Source organism: Anthonomus grandis, chromosome 7 (genome assembly GCF_022605725.1).
Source record: "Anthonomus grandis grandis chromosome 7, icAntGran1.3, whole genome shotgun sequence".
In the NCBI taxonomy this organism is placed as follows: Eukaryota; Metazoa; Arthropoda; class Insecta; order Coleoptera; family Curculionidae; genus Anthonomus; species Anthonomus grandis.
The window spans coordinates 11,382,561-11,400,686 of record NC_065552.1 but is presented as its reverse complement, the minus strand read 5'-3'; the positions used below and the strand labels follow the sequence as shown (position 1 = coordinate 11,400,686).

Below are 18,126 nucleotides of genomic sequence, written 5' to 3'. Positions count from 1 at the left end.
GCGGATTCCTACCCCACAATTACTAACATAATTAGATTTGCACATACTATTTTTGAACATAACTCGTTAAACTGGATCAACAAAACATTATCTCTAACTCAAAATAGCTTAAGGTTTCTTCTTAAAAATTATCTAGTAATAGTTTAAAATGTTTTTTTTGAGAACCCTATGAGAACCCTGATCTGAGAACCCTAAGATAACATTATCATTTCTTTGAGAAAGAAAACATAAATTATATAATGTCAAGGTGGCAATATAGGATTATTAATTCTAATAGTTACTTGTGGTATATCTTGTATAATTTTTCCAAACTGTAAATAAAATATTTACAAAATCTATATGATATAATATATGATATTATCCTTTTTCTTTGACTCTCTCTGAATAAAAATTAATTTTCTCAGGTAGAGTTTGCTTTTTACTTCGTAGAAGGTTCTTTAATTTTTAAAATTTTTTAGGATTGGTTTTATTAGAATCAATGTGTTCTCCAAAAACCATCTCCTTTTCCACTCTGCATATGTTAATTGTGGTATGTTTGGCAATAACTTACATTCAAAGAACTGATAATTTATCACCTAGAAGTACTAACATTTTCTTCAATAATATCCGGTACATTTTCATGAAGTTGTACCGTTCAAACTGTCATTAATCTTCCTAGCCCTCCACTTCGGTTCAATGGTAGCGACATTCGTTTATATGCTAGCGGACTTCACTAACTATTGAAGAGACATTAAACAGCAAACCTTTACTTATTTTAAACAACCGCGACCAATACAGATGATTATGGCTGATGAGACATATTTAAATAAAATCCACTTCTACGTTAGCACATAAAAAAGCCGTTCCAAGTTATTATCAACAACTTTCTATACTTGACAAACTCATTGGCGTACGCCATATTTATTTACTGATTTAAATAAATATTGAAAATGGTTTTGGCAAATTTTATTCCAAAGAGTTTTTAGCTCCTTGATTTTAAGTTAAGTTTTCTTAAGTTTGTGTATAACATATCACTTGTAAAAGAGATCGTGTAAGGTACAGTCAGAAGTAGAAGGCTGGTTAAGTGCAAATAGGCTCATGCTTATCACCAAAATAAATACGGTTTTGATTTATTTCTTAATTTATGTTCTCCCTCAAGTAAAGTTTGAATCTAATACGTGGATTTGGAAGAAGCTGTCAAGGGCTCAAGAAGGAAGTCGTGTCACATACAACATTAAGTATTTATTATGCCTTTTTTATCATATGGAATTTTAACTCGCATCAATTAGTATTGGGTCATTTCCTCCAAAGTTCAAGGGTAATCTATTTCAATCCTATTTGAGTGATAGGCCACAGTATATGTCATATGGTCAGTATTTAGCAACCAGACAGCTACTTCATGGTGTCCCGCAGGGTTCTGATGTGGGTCCTACCCTGTTTCTTTTCTATATTGATCATTTTGTGAAAGCAGGCATTCTGCAGAAATAATTCTCCTCGTTGATGACACCACGATCTATTTATTTCACATCAATGATATGAATATTTATAGTCTTGGTTTGTGGCTAACAAGTTCTACCTGAATTCTTCTTAGACTCAAATAATTAATTTTACTCTGGTATTATTGGCTCTGGCTGGTATAAATGATAAAGTTTCTATTCAATATCTAGGAGTATACTTTAATCCAGGTATGACTTAGTCAGGACACGTAAATAATTTGTATATAAAAGATGGTCCAGTATCATATATCTTATAAGGAATCTCTTAGCAACTGCACTGAGAAAAAAAAGGCTGCCATAACTAAAAACTTAGTAGTAATACTAGCTCGAAAATGTGGATAGCATAGAGGACAGGTCAACAAATTAGTTATAACAGCAGGTATAAAATAGTACAAGGAACAGAACATTTCTATTGTTACGGCAACTAAAACTCTGGTAGCTTTTTTAGAACTCCTTCTATAGTTTAGGTAACTAAATTTTTTGGTTATTTAAAATAAAAAACATTGTTGTAGTACCCACAAATTTTATTAAAAATTTTAAGTTTGTTGTTAATAGAACTAAGTGTTTAAGGTATCATAAAGCAAAAAGTGGTTACACAAACTATAGTTCTTCTTCAGTGAAACGAATAAACACAGTTTTTAAAACTAACTTTTCTAGTTTGTTTTAATCTTATTCTTCGCATCAGCAACCAATAATTTTTGTTATGACAACTTATAACTTTTGTATGACGACCAATAATTTTGGTCACAATAACCAATAAATTTGTGTCATGATAACTAACTGTTTTTGTTCTAACAAAACAATTTTATTCAAAAAAATAGTTCTTGTTATGCAAATCAATTATTTTGTTTGTGACAAATTAAAATTTTAGTAATGGCAACTAATAATCTTCGTTGAAGTCCAATGCAAATTACGAGCCAAGCAAAATGTCTTTAAGCCTTTGTAAATATTTTATGCACTTCATGATGAACAGATCCACAAATGCGTGAACGTCTTTCCTCCATATCATGCAGGGCACAAAATATATGCACACGTTTGAAGACATTTTGCTTGCTTAGTTTAGACTCGTCTTAAACCAAAATACTAATATTTTTACAATCATATTATAACAAAAAGTATTAATTGTTGTACAAAAAAAAATAGATGGAAAAGTGCTGGACTAAAATAATAATTAAAAAAAAACATTGATTTAAAAATTAAATACACAAAAATGCCCTTTTAACTAAAAATCAATAAAAAAAACTTTTACAAAGAAAAATCGAATATTTCACCTACTAAATTTAAATATAAAATAAAATCCTATTCAACCAAAAAGTAACTAAAAACATAGGTCCCTTTTGCCTCCTCCTCTCTGTTGAGATGCCAATCGCTATTCACCCTACATAAACACAATTCAATAATGAAATGCTATAATAGTAATGCTACATTTGAAAAATCAGAGGTACTTACCTTGAAACGCATCTAAATTAGTTTCTAGGCACCAACTTATTAGCTGGACTTTGTAACTATTATTGCCCATTTCAGTAAAGATGATTTTTTATATTCACTATAAACGAATGGTAAACGTATATGCGCAGAATACCAGATCATATAGGGCGATAAACGACCGCACCAAATAGTATTAGAGACTAATGATGTGATGACCACTGTTTTGGGCCTTTTTATAATATATGTTTAATTACAATCAAGGTTATTTCAATCTTAATTATTTATCAAGGTATCAAGGCCAGACTTTAAAAAAATAGGGACGCTACTCCAGTCACACTGAAATAAGGTGATCCTTCTGTTTTCGACGCACACTCTTACTGACTATGTAATGAGCAAAATAAAATAGAAACAAAATAAGAAGAGACACAATTTAACGTGAAAGGAAAAAAATGACTCGACTTACCGTAGTAATAAATAAAGTAAAGGATGTTGATATAAGGAACACCCCAATCAGCTTTCATTAAAATGACAAAGACGTGATGCACACGGTATTATCTCGCATGAGATTTAGGTACCGATCCAATAGTTGCCGTAGTACTACAGCTTTTCGGTATCGCACACATGTTCCGTATCCTAAGTTTTTGGCGGATGACCTCGGTCAAATAGCTAACTCCTCTCGCCCCAAGGGGTCCATAAGGTAAAGTAGGATAAAATAGCAAGGCTTTATGGAAGGAAAATTGGAGTAAGAGAGTAAGGAAATGTAAGATAGGTCGAGTTTAAATATTGAGAATTTACCAAGAAACGCCTGTGTTATACCGGGTGAACTTTTATTTGCAAAATATATGTAAATAAACCAAAATAAACAAAGTATTACCGAACTAACTATTAAATATCTTAAACTTTAAAGAAAACTTATGTTAACTAAAAATAAGTAAAATTAGCAAAAAGTAACAAAAGGGGAGAGATCAAAACAACCACGATAAGACTGAAAGTGATCCGACAAACTGAGAATTTGGTAAGCTTCGGAGCCAAGGCACTACATGCAATTATTTCCTAAAATCTTGGGTCCGAAAACTTCCGAAGGATGAGCTAACAAACCTTAGTTGTTTAAACCAGGTTATCACAAATCAATCGGTTATAAATTTGGAGTAATGTTTTGGTTGTTTCACGTTCAATAACGTTCAATAAAACGTTCTTGGAATATATTGAAGAATCGTTTCCACAAATAAATTAGTAGTAAGATTCGTTATAACAAAAAATAGTCGTTTTTATAGCTGATAAATTTAGTTGTAGTAGCTTGCAAGGTCGAACTAAATCAAAATAGCTGGAACAATAGAGACATAAAAATTGAAGCAACAAATTTTATAGTAATAGCAACTACAAAATGTCAACTAACATGTTTAGCTAACCAGTTTTTCTTAGTGTGTGTCTACAAGGACCCCGTTAGCAGCCTATCGAACCATCGACGAAACCATCTTTGTACATATACAAGGTGGGAATTTTAATTCGAATCAATTCGCTAGCTCCCTTAAAAAAATATTACCCAAACCTATTTTTTTTAAATATGCTATTTACCACTTATAGCAATTTGTTGGCAAGCGCTTTTTCAAATCTTATCCTTGCTAAGGATTTCTGTAATTCTAAGTAAGAATCCTTTTCAATTATTGATATCGTTTGACTCCGCTATCTAATGTGTAAATAGTACGTCGAAGATTAATTAGTTAGGCATAGCTCTCAAACAAGTGTACAAATTAGGTTTACAGTCACCATATCTGACTGTAATTTAATCTAAAAATTTTCAAGGGCAAAGGCAGTATATTATTTTGACATATGAACCTATAGAATTGGCTGAAAATAGATGCACGAGTAAAAGAGTGTGAAGAAAGTACGTGAAAAGCCTGCAGCCTTCTGTAGTTCTTTCTGGATAAGCTTTAGTAATGGTTTGTGCAATAATAATTCAGAAGATCTGCACAGAGTTGAATGAGTTGGAACTTTATCTTAACGGCAATAGGTATGTGTCAGACATGCCTATACAATAGAATTAGAAATAATATAGGCACATTAATGAATACCCTTTATTTAGTTCTTAAAGGAAATGAGAGAATATTGCTCCTAATATTATTGGCAATATAAACCAATGTTTGTAGGTTTTAATAAAAACTAACAAATTCTCATAAATCAATCAATAAAGCAACTCTTCTTTTGAACAGTTGTTTGTTTTTGGGGTAAATGGCAATAATTACTAAATAAGATATATTATAATCTTTTAAATGCCTACCTGATAAGTTTAGCTAAACTGTCATATTTATTAAAGACTGTTTGACATAATTTTTGTTTCATTTGGCTTCTAAATATATAGTAAAAAAGTTGTTATAAAAAAGGATGTATTTTATGCAGAAACCTAAAGCCATATTAATATTTGAAATGTTTAACGAATGATTTCGTATGATATTTTAATTACCGTAGAAATAAATGAGTTTTAAAAAAATTCGATTACATCCCAGAAAAAACAGCGCTCACTAAAATATCTAACAATATTCATAGAAAATTTCTGATATTTTTTTAGATTATCAATTTAAGTTTCAAAACTATAATGACTTATTATTCAGTCTACTTATGAGTTGTTATTATAGATAGATTAATTATTATAGATAGATAATTGTCATATTTTGGTAAAATTTAGTTAGCTCTCTACTGACTTAATAGCTTGATAATTTTGTCTTAAAATTTGTATGAAAATAGTCGGAATTGAGGAACATATTTGCAAGGCCATAGATAAAATGCATCTTAGCCATATCAGAAAACGTTTTTATACGAAAATAACAATATTCAAAATACTTTTGAAGTTTACAATTTTTAGTTTGACATAACTTGCGATTTGAATTTAAATTAAAAATTATTAAAAATAACAGAATATTTTACTAGATTAAATCTAAAAGGTTAGCTTCATTTAGTTATTAAGAAAACATATATTTCTTTAACAAGAGTCAGATATACAAAAAAACTATAAGAAAATAACAAGTTTTTAAATAAGATAAAACCTGTTTTTTTAATTTAGAAAAATATTACTTTGTAGATTTTGTCTAACATTAAATTTGTCCAATAATATTTCTAATTGCCGATCATATATTCTAAATTCCATTTACAGACCTATATTTATAAGACTTTAAAAATAAGTCAGAGAACACCTTTCTTCGTTTGTATAAAAAATTAAGAAACCCTTTGTATATAATCATATCAAAACTGATTTAACAAATGGTTATATCTAAACGTGCTAAGCAATTATAAATAAACATTAAGGGTTTATAGTAAATATTATTGCGACCATACATATTCGTTTTAAATGGCAAGTATTAACCGCATTACTGTTCCTTTTTACCCTTTATAAGCAAGATTAAATTTTAAACATGGCACTGTGAATGCCCCAGGAATTGCCTTTGCCGCTGCATTGGACATGTGCCATGCAGTTAGCTTCGTTACATTATGGGCCCATTGAGGATCATAAAGACATGGAGATTACAGTATATTTCACAATGGTGCCGGAGTCGACGGGAAAATAATCGGTTTTTGAACAAATTTAATCATTATTTTTAAAGATGTTACCTAATAGCTTTTGCAAATGGGCTTTTATAGTTTTTAGGTTAAATTATATACTTCATTTGTTTGAAAATTTAATTACTAAATATGTATGTGGTTATGTTAAAGCTATTTACGTTAATAAATTACAGGATTTGAGGTTTACTCTGCTGGAAAATTAAAAGGTTATAATTAGATGTTAATAAATCAATTTTCATTTATTGTATTAATTTAATTCTGTTTCACCGTTGAATTTAATAATTGCGTTGAGAATTAAAATCAGATTTAAAATAAAGTAATTTTTAACAGCAAAATGTTTATCAAAATTAATTTTATTGGTATTTGTACATAGAGAAGCTTAGATCAGCCCTTTCTTTTTGTTTAAATAGAATATCAAATTTATTATTTGTTGAATTCATACATTCCAAGGCTAAGGAAATAAAGTTAGCATGAAGAGTTAAAAGATAAAACGATACGTTTGTCGGAATACCCCTTAAGTCGGAAAATGAAAGAAACAGACATGGTATTTGCCTATGCGTGTTTCTGCTTATTGTCTTTTTCAGAGCACAGCAACAAGAAATAAACTTTTTAATAGGTATTATTATTTAGTATTTTAATAGTACTTTGGAATATTGAAACACCACTATAATGTAAACAAATTGATATGTTATGCCTATTATTAGTAGATAATGTTATACAAATATTATTGTCTTATAATATATTATATCTAAATGCAAATTTAACCTATATATAGGTACTCCACTTAGTGATGAAATTTCGTCAAGCAGGATCAGTTAAAACAAGCCTACTTTCTTATAAGCCTGTTTTACGTTAAAATGGTTAAAAGAATTAAAAAGAAAAGTCGATAGTTTCACACCTACAAAATCAAATTTATATATAAACTAAATGACGATGGTAATGATGCTCTCTGCTATTTTGTGAAAGTATAAGCAAACTAATCAATTACAATCCTTAATTTAAATTTTAATGTTTGTTTTTCTAGCAAGTGCTTCTATTTTTTTAGTGATACTGTGAATTGATATAGTTTCAAATATTGGTCGAATTCTAACTCTGGATTCTTAAGAAAAGTACATACCGAATACACCGAAAAATTAAACATGTAGGCTGGAAATGACGCATTATTGAGCTATCCATGAAAAATTTACCCAGAGTTGCGTAGATTTAAATTATTTTATATTTTTTTCATTATTATTTTTTTGGGTTTCTCCTTGATGAAATGACATATTTTCATTTTAGTTTAGATATAATTTGCTCAAACAATTTGCCTAAGTGCGTTGGCATAATCTTTAGGTGGTATACAGCTTTAGGCTCTTATGAAAGTTTTGCGTATTTTGTTAGTTTCTTTGTTTCGCATTTCTTATATTCTCGTCTAACGGTAATATGACGAGATGCCTAATTTATGCGCACCCCTTTTTTGTTTTCTTGAAATTAATATGTCTGGACTATGATGTTCAATCGTTCGTTCTATATTAATATTTATACCTCAATAGACTTTATTATTTTAATTTTGTTGCATTCTGATAAGTACTTATAATATTGTTAATTGCGTAAAACACATTCTTTTCTAAAGATCTCTTGATGGAAGATGCTCTTCCTAACAGTTCACTCCTGTCATCTATTATATTTTGTTTAGCAATATATTTTAGGTAAATGCATATAAGTAATTTCTGATCGTCTAATTAATATGTCAGTTTTGTGATGTTTAGTCGGTCTTTGTATATTAATATTTGTACCTTAATAGACTTCATTATTTTAATTTTGCTTCATTCTGATAAGTACTTATAATATGGTTGATTTCGTAAAACACATTCTTTTCTAATGATCTCTTGATGGAAGATGCTCTTCCTAACAGTTCACTCCTGTCATCTGATATATTTTGTTTAGCAATATATTTTTGAAAATTGCGTGTCAGTACTTTCTGATCGTGTAAGGCCGTAATAAAACCCTGTGTCTCAGTGTTTTATTCTCAGTGCTCTCAGTCCGCTATCCTGAAGATATCGTATTAAGAGTTCAGTGTCGATATTCAGATCATACCACCTGGCAGAGTATGGACGTTTGCTTTTTCATTCTTATGTCACCTTATTAACAGTTTTTCTGTTTACAACTTATGCTGCAAAATTCAACGGCACGACATCTTCGCGAGTGTGGCAACATCACGCGACTTTATTGTTTGTGCCGTATTTAAACGCAGTAATCCTTGTGATTTTCTCGTCATGTTAATTTATGAAAAGTATTGCATCTGTTTGTTTAAATGACACAGAGGCTATGAAATTTGAAGTTTGATTTAAAAAACAGTTTTTCTCATTATAATACACTATTAAACTTATCAGCTGTGCATTTTGTAAACAAACCAGGTAGGCAGTATTGCCACACAAATCTATTAGTCTTGTGATCTATGAGTTCTAATATTGAACTTGTGTATACTGTGCTCTAAGGCAGTGCTTTTAGTAATTTCCATAAGGGTTAAGGTTATTCTGTCTTACCTGATCTACAATGGGTGAGGGTGGTTCAGATGACCGAATGGGCAAGGATATTCAGCTTATCTGTGAATCATGTAAGAACAATAATTGCTATTTTAAGGAAGAGAAAAATGTCTTGTTTGGTCTCAAATGCCAAAAGTGTAGAAAGGCTATTTGTAAATCTTGCAGTGGTCTTTCTTCAAGTGAGGTTAGATGTATTTTATTGCAAAAACCTGTATTACTTGCCTGGTGCAAATGCTGTATATCTACTTATGCAAAGATTAACACAACACCTACCAATATTGATGTGATATCAACTGATGACATTATGACGGGACTTAAAGAAATGATTCAAGGTCTTTTTGATGTTATGGAGTCCAAAATTAACACCAAGCTTGAATTAGTTACAAAAATATTTATGATACAAGCAAAGAGCTAGTCAATGTTATGTTGAACAAAATTGACAGAAATATTTTCAAGCTTGGTTACTCTGCTCCTTCAACCAGCATCAGTGATTTGAACTCAAATTTCTCAAACATCAACATGTCAAAATTCCAACCAAATGGTTTAAAATCACCAGCCCCAGCTCACAACAATAAACCAAAGAGTCCCTGTAATAACACCTCTAGAACTCAGGATAAAGAGCATTAGTGTCAAAAAAGGCTTTGGAGACAGCAGTCAGTCTCGCCATTACACAAACCAACTTGGGATCTTCTCTAACCAGTTCGGGGTTTTCTAAAATCAGTCCTGAGTTATCACAATCTAGCCCTGGAACATCATCTTTGGAGCCTAACAATAAAACTGCCTCCAAGCCAGCTGTTTCAAGAGGCACAGGGAAAAACCTACATTTATCTGGAGTACCAGTGACTCATAAGAAATAGTTATATGTTGGAAGGGTGTCCGGTATAATTGTCACATCTGATGGCTTCCAAGAAGTCTGTGAGGGTACCATTATTGACTTTGTCAAAAATCAGGCGAAGATAGATGACAACAAGGACGTAGTTGTATAGTAGCTATCTTCTCGTAATGGCATAAAATCATTTAAAGTTGGTGTAAATGACAAATATTATAACATAATTTCTGATCAATCTTTTTGGCCAGATGGAATTGTATTTCGTCCATTTGAATATAAACCCAGAAATTCAAATGTAAAATTTCAAAGACCAAATGTACACATACAAGGCAACTGATAGCTCTTAATGAGGTGACAGTTTATTATCAGAATGTAAATGGCTTAAGAACAAAGTTGGTTGAAGTTTGCAAAAATGCTTCAACTTCAGTATATGGTGTAATGATGTTAAGTGAAACTTCATTGAACAGCAACTTCTTGGACAGTAAACTGGGTTTGCATAGCTTTACTATTTATAGACGGGACACATGTCTTGAACGAACTGGTAAAACCAGGAATGGTGGAGTACTTATTGCTGTTCGCTCGTCTTTAGAGTCTGAATTGCTGCCCAGGCTCGTGAAATAGTTTGCAGCAAGTACAATTACATAACTAATTATGGTTGTATTTGTCACGTTCTAAACCTTCTGATTGAAGACTTCTTGAAATTAGACCATTTTGCCAATTTTAAAAAAGAACATAATATCAATTGTATCAGAGTTGAAAAATTCGCAAATTTTACATGCAAAGGTTAAAAAAATCCAGTTAAACAAAACGGGGCGAGACATCTCTTTAAAATTACCGGTGAAAACAAGATGGGGTTTCTTTGTTTCTTGTTTAAAAAGCTTTTTGGGCACTAAACATTCATTGAAAAGTTTAGCAGTTGACTTTTTCTTCAAAATGAATTTCGGTTACAAATAGAAGCAACTTATGACTTGTTCCAGCCAATCTCTAAGTGGATAACGTTTTTTGAAGCTAACGGGCCAACAATCTCAAAAGTGTTTATATGCTTTTTTGAAATAAGATCTATGTTACGTGATAAGGTATCAAATTGAAAATTTAGTTGCGACGGAGTTCATCTGTGAAACTGCAAGGCGTCATCTAAAATATTCTTTAGAAGTAGGTCTATCTTATTATGGAAGCACTTGCACAGTACAAAATTAGAGGTGGTAATCTTTTTGCTAAGGAATTCGTTATTTCCAGCGAAAAATCTATGTCTGGGCATGTTTGGTGGGCAGGAGTTCTAAAATAAGTAGATTGGTTGTAGACATTTTAAATTTGCCATCGTCAACAGCCGCAACCGAAAGAACGTTTAGTACTTATGGATTTATTCATCGGCAAAGAAGAAACTGGCTTACCGTGGAAAGAGCCGGAAAACTAACTATATTGCCTATAATTATAATTTACTAAAAAAAGATCATTCAAGAAGAGAAAAAGCTACTGAGAATTCTGAGGAAGAAATTGAAAAAGAAGATCTCGGTTTCGAAATTATAGACTTGACTGAATTAACCAAGGAGAAAGAAGAATCAGATGAAGAGGTTGGGGATGATGAGGATAATTTTCCATTATCCACTCTATTACGTAATTCTTTCTGGCTTGTTTTTTTTGTGTTTCCTAATGTTTTTACAGTTTTGAATTTAAAAAAATAGTATTAGTTAAAAAGCTGTTTTTTTTTAAATAAATTACCAATATTACCGTAAAATTACCGATTTTTAAATTACCGGTAATTTTACATCTATAATTGTAACGAAATTCAGAAACACACTTCTTTTTCGACTACATTTACTCCAAGAATACTCTTTTATGTCAGGAACACACTTTAATTGGCTGTCAAAAACGCGGTTCATTTTAAAGACTCATAAAATAAATTTTAAAATTATTTAGTTTAAAATTTTCTGCACTGTTTTTGCCGATGAAGACCAACAATTTTAAGAAAATACTGACAGTCAAAGCAAGCAAGTATACAAATTTAGAATAGAGGGATTTACAGTAAATAACTTAATTGTAACCATCTAAACTACTAAAAATTAGACATTATAGGTGAAAATAATAAACCAAACGTAAGAATAACTCTAAATAAACTTAACTTATCAATTTAATTAACGAGTAAAGCAGTATATAAATCATAAGAATATTTAACGTATTTAGATTCTCGTAATAATATAAATATTTATTGGTTCACTACAGTCAGTAAAATTTGAGTTTATTGCGATAAATCAATTTTAAAACTTTCAAATGGCTCAAAATGTTTAGGCATTAATGGCTTTATTAGGCTAGTTATCTGTATTTTTTTAATGTGGTTTAGAGAAAGGTTTCTAATGAGAAAATTAAAATTATTATTAAAAAACTGCATAAATGGCTAAACGGCTTAAATTAAAAAAATGCTTTATTAAAAATATTTTTTTTCGGGTGACTAATAGAATAATTCAAACAAATAAAATATATTTTTATAAAAAATATCATATACACCAACACATTTATACATAATATATAAAAATTACCGATCGAAGCCAGTACAGTCTTTGCATCTGACATCTTAGGAAGGGAGACATGTCACCAGGCCCAGTTTTAATTACGCGATACGACAGCTGAAAGAGAATTAAAAACTAAGCCGTAATAACTTTTCGATTAGGAATTAATTGAATCTCTTTAGTGCACCCCGTAGTGAAGTAAATTGGCTTTAAATACGTTAAGTCTTTACAACTCGTCATTTATTCATATCTTAATAAGTTTACCTTTTGTTAAAAATAAAAGGTAGAAAAAGACTTACTTTTATTTTAAAAATGATTATATTTTGAAAAAACTTAATTTAAACTCTTAACATTTTTTAGATTCAAGTGTTGTAAACATTACTGAAGTTAAGCTAAGCCTTAGAGTAGCTCTATATCTTAGAATAACAACATAAATTATACATTTATATTTAAGAAAAATGACGCTTCAATACAAAACAATCATTTACATAAGCCAGGTCCTAAGCCTTTAAAGGCTGCGTTAATTTTTTTTCAACTCCCATAGAAGGGACATAATAAAAATGAGCTACTAGGTAATAAGTATCATGAAGAACAATATCAATAGAAGAATTAGCAAGAACTACTCCGGTAAGCCCTCCCATAGTAAATAGAAAAATTAATCCTAAGGCTAGTTTTTAGTCAACTGAAAATTTTAATTCCTGTAGGAATAGCAATTACTATAATTGCTGATAGGTAAAGCTGTATAGTATGCTCGTGTATCAACATCTATTCCAATAGTGAATATATGGTATGCTCACACAATAAACCCAAGAAGACCAATAGCAGATATAGCATGAATTATTTTTAAAACTCCAAAGGATTCTTTCTTACCTCGTTCTGGAATAATAATATAAGAAATTATTCCGAATCCAGGTAAAATTAAAATATATACTTCTGGATATCCAAAAAATCAAAATTAATGTTGATAAAGAATGGGATTTCCTCCTCCTGCAGGATCAAAAAATTATGTATTGATATTACGGTGAGTTAAATTTGTGTAATTTTTACAGCTCACAGAAATAAAGGTATTTGTTGTATTCTTATTCTTAGAATACAACAAATACCAAGTTTTATATTTAAAACTGTTAAAATAAAATTTACAGCTCGAAGGATTGATGACTTTTCTGCTATATGAAGACTAAAAATTACTAAATTAACTTTTTTTAAGTGACAATAATTCAAATTGCATTATCTAAAGGACTGTTGTGTTGATTTGGTTACACGACTAGCAAATATTTTTCATATTGTTTTTGCTGATTTTTCCACATAGACTGAATGGCAACAACAGCTTAACGTATACATCCGATAAAAAAATGAAAATGTCATGTACTTGGTCTTAACTAAATGCTTCTTGAGTGTGTTGTCAGTCTTAAATGCTAAATAAATATTATTAGGTTAGAAAATCATTCCAAAGTAAATTCAAGTTTTGTATAACTTTTTATTTTTAACTATTCTGTTTTAGTAAAGTACCGTCAAACGGGGTAAATCGGGACCAGGGGGTCAATCGGGACAGTTTGACATTTTTTTACAAACACGTGATTTTCATGCATGCAGCAAATGTTTTTAGGATGGGTAATATGAAAAACCTGTTGTAGACACAACAGCTGTTTGACATTCACGCGTGGCCGTTAGTTATTTGGAAGATTCCAGTGCGTACAGGTGTCCACATATTAGAGCGAAATTTAACGTTTTTTCAATCTGCTGCTAACTTCGTTTGGAAAAGGTATTTATTGGGAGATTTGAGCATTGGGTAGTTAATATAGTATACCTGTGGGTATTTTCTAGATGTTGAGTGGACTTTTGTTAAATTATTTTGCCTAGTTTTTTATTATTAATATTTAAACATAAAAACTCGCTTTTAGGGGTGAATCGGGACAATGGTCCGGAAATACAAAAAAACGCCTGGGACTAAGGTCTATCAGAATTATAGTCAAGAACAACTGGAAAAGGCTTTCAGGTAGTTCAAAAGAGGCCAGATAACTCTTCGAGACGCAAAGGTGTTATATAACATCCCAAAATCGACATTACAGCGTCATGCGAAGCAGAAGCCAAAGAAACAAGGTGGTCAAACAATTTTGACAGGAGCTGAGGAATCCAGGCTGGTCCATTTATTAGTACTGGCGGGAGAGTGGGCATACCCAATGGAGAAAACTACTATTCGATACATTGTAAAGGGATATCTTGATAGAAAAGTGGTAAGAGTGGCGAAATTTAAAAATAATATGCCCGGTGTTGATTGGTCGAATTTGTTTTGTGTCCGATATAAAGAACTTCTGACTGAGAGACTGTGCGAGAATATCAAATGGTCTCGTGCAGCCGTGACTCGGGAAACAGTAAATAAATACTTCGATAATCTCCAAACCAACTTGCAAAACGTTGAACCTGAGTCCGTCATTAATTACGATGAAACATGCTTTGTGAATGATCCCGGACGGAAAAAGGTCATCGTAAAAAAAAAACAAGGCATCCAGAACGGACCATCCATTCAACAAAACAATCGACATCAGTGATGTTTGCAGTAAGTGGTGATAACCATCTATTACCCCCATTTGTTGTTTATAAAAGCAAGCATCTATACGATACCTGGTTGACAAATGGGCCACCAGGTGCGCGGTATGGACGAAATAAAAGTGGCTGGTTCGACCAGCCATTGTTTAAAGACTGGTTCATTTGCATAGCTCTACCTTTCTTGAAGAGGCGTCCGGCACCAAAGGTTTTCATTGGCGAAAATTTGTGTAGTCATTTGTCGCATAGGGTGATTGAATTATGCGAAGAAAATAATATTCGGTTTTCTTTTTTGCCGCCAAATTCAACTCATTTAACACAGCCACTTGACGTGTCCGTTTTTGGTCCGATGAAAAAGGGTTGGAGGTCAACTCTAGAAGGTTGGAAAAAACAATACAAGGGTTCTTTGCCGAAGGAGTATTTTCCAAGCCTACTAAGGCAAGCTATAAGCAAACTAGAAGCAACTCTAACACAAAATATTAAAAGCAGTTTTCGTGGCACGGGAATCATTCCCATCAAATTTTTCAAATCAAGTTTTGAAAAGGTTGCGACCAGAAAGAAACCTCGAAGAAGATGATCCTAATGACTAGACGGAATCTGTAGTAGAAGTGCTTAACGAAAGCAGGAATGCATGCAAGCCTACTGTAGCAAAGAAAAAGAAAGTTACAGTCGAGCCAGGCAAAAGCATTTCTACCACAGATTTTTTAGAAACGCAACCGCAACTCTCAACAAGCAAGACAACACTGTCTCAAGACTCTCAAGAGGACGACATTTTCGAACTTGAGTCAGATAAAGCAGAATCTGAAGCAATGGAACTGAACGAATGCTTTAATGTACAGCATCCAATGGAAAATAGCATTGCCACTGACGATTTTGTCGAAGTTAAGTTTAAGACAAATAAAGTGAAAAAATATTTTATGGGGCAAATTCAGGGACTCTTTGGTAAAAGTTTTGAAGTTAAATTTCTCAGATCAATCCGAAAAATAAAAAATTGTTTTATTTTTTCAACAGTGGAAGATATTTGCATGATTACGCCGGAACAAATTAATAAAAAACTACCTAAACCAACCGAATTGCGACGAGGAGAATGCAAATTTCCTTTACAATTAAAGTTAAAATCTTATGCCACCTAATATCATTATATTATTTCTGAAAATATTTTTTTTAATGTGGTTTTTTTAAATTTGTAACTGAAAACTGTAAAATAAAGACTGTTTTTGTATTTTACTGTAGTATTTTTTTTGTTTTTATACTTTTTTTTTTAATTTTTGGTCCCGATTTTCCTCATACGCGGGGCGACATGCATTTTACATGGCCTAAAACGGCGCGTCCCGATTCGCCTCAAAACGGGGTCTATAATCCATGGAAATTAAAAAATAATCGAATACATATTTCTGCTGTTGTATGGACTACGGTCACTTTCTGCTAAATTTTAACTTTGTTCGGCAGTTGTATAAAAAAAATATAACATAAATAGCTAATAGTCGTCCCGATTTACCCCGTTTGACGGTACTATAACAAAATTTGTATCGATTATTTATTATAATAAAAAATATAAATTATTTGAGGTTAAATATCCTACACATCTTTAATTTTAACACATTTTATTAGAAAAAAAAATGTAACAATCATAATGTATATTAATTTAAAATGGTGAAAAATCTTAAATACGAACAGCTTTAAAACAATGATTTTGAGCAGTTTTAAGATAGTATATGTTTTTTAAGTAGAAAATATTGAAAAAGCAAAAATATAAAAGCACTTCAAAGTTGTTACTTTATTACAAATAATGCCACACTTAGCTTAACAAAAATTCAATCTTCGCTTTTCCAACTTTGTTTAAAGAATTTCAAAACTACATCTCGAATTTCATATCGCTCAATAAAGCAGTTCGACTTAGGTTACAGAGACAAAGATCTTAAAAAGATCTATAAAGACCACGACAAATCTTTTTCTTTGCTTCAATTCAAATATAGATTTTCTTTGTAAGCTTAACAGTTGCCCACCATTGCACCACTATTAATTGTGAAAATTTTAATTAAGCCATCTTCTTACAGATGCAGCATTATGGATCGGATACAACAGGCTGTAATGTCGTTTCCAACCATTAGTCTTCAAAGATAACATTATTTAATTCAATAGTTTTAAATCCATTATCTTCGTTACCGGCGCGGGGCCTCAGATATGCCGAAATTTTAGAAAAAATCTAAATATCATTTTTTAAACGCCTTTTACTTTTACCACGGACCACCTCAAGTGCACTTCTAAGGCTTGAAATACGTACTATATATTATATTATGCTTATAATTTTTAAGCTCTCACTTAATTTTCTTTGCAGGTTGCTCCTCATGGATAATAACATACCAACCCAAAATTTATTTTCTGCGATTGCTTCCGTTTTCTGAGTCATTAACGCACTCTAGATATAACTAGGTTGCGCAAATAAAATAATTTTTTAATGAAATCGGTGGTCGCAACAGTCCGACCTTACTCCTCTAAATTTCTTTCTGGGGAGTGCTATCAAAAATAGACTTAATGAAACCATCCACAGGTATTACAAAAATTTAATAAGGAAAACATGTGAAAAAATTTCTTACATACAAGAATTACAAAAGTTTGCTTAAGAAATAGAAAAATTGGTCAAAGATTTTAACTTTTTTTATATTCCAGTTGCGTCGTTGGTATATACTTCAAAAATTACTAATGTCTTATATTATATACAGATCTTGCATCAAAATTAGAACTTCTTATCTTGGGAGTATTTAATATAATTTAACAAATTTGAAATAAATAATGTCCTAAAGCTAGTTTACTCTTGAACCAAAAAACATAACATAAAGCATTAAAACGTATATCTATGAGGTATTGCATTTCTTTACCTGGGCAAAATGTGTGCCTGCAGTGCCTCGTGGTCACTCTTGAAATAGCAACTCTAAAATTAAATTAAAAATGCAGGAAAGGCACATTCACACAAATACCTAAATCGAGCACGGGAGTATTTATTTAGCGTAGAGCCTTAGGACAACTGCTCTTACATGTAATGGGGCTTACCGCATATGTCTAAGGCATACAAAGCGTTATAACTGCGTGTCGCTGGGGACCGGCCCTTATTGTTACGTTATACAATTGCACCGGGATATGTAAACACAATTACAATAAAAGTTTACTCAGGCTCTTATGACATACGGACACAATGAATGCCGCCCGGCATACCAAGAGGGTGTGGTGACGGCCTGACACTGTTACCGTTATACTCTTCTCTTTGA

The 18,126-nt window shown here is 31.5% G+C and overlaps 1 protein-coding gene across 4 annotated transcripts in view; it reads right to left on the bottom strand.

The window, feature by feature from the left end:
* Nucleotides 1-18,126, bottom strand: part of LOC126738818 (teneurin-a) — a 1,182,227-nt gene that overhangs the window by 907,194 nt on the left and 256,907 nt on the right. The gene's annotated exons all lie outside the window — the stretch shown is intronic.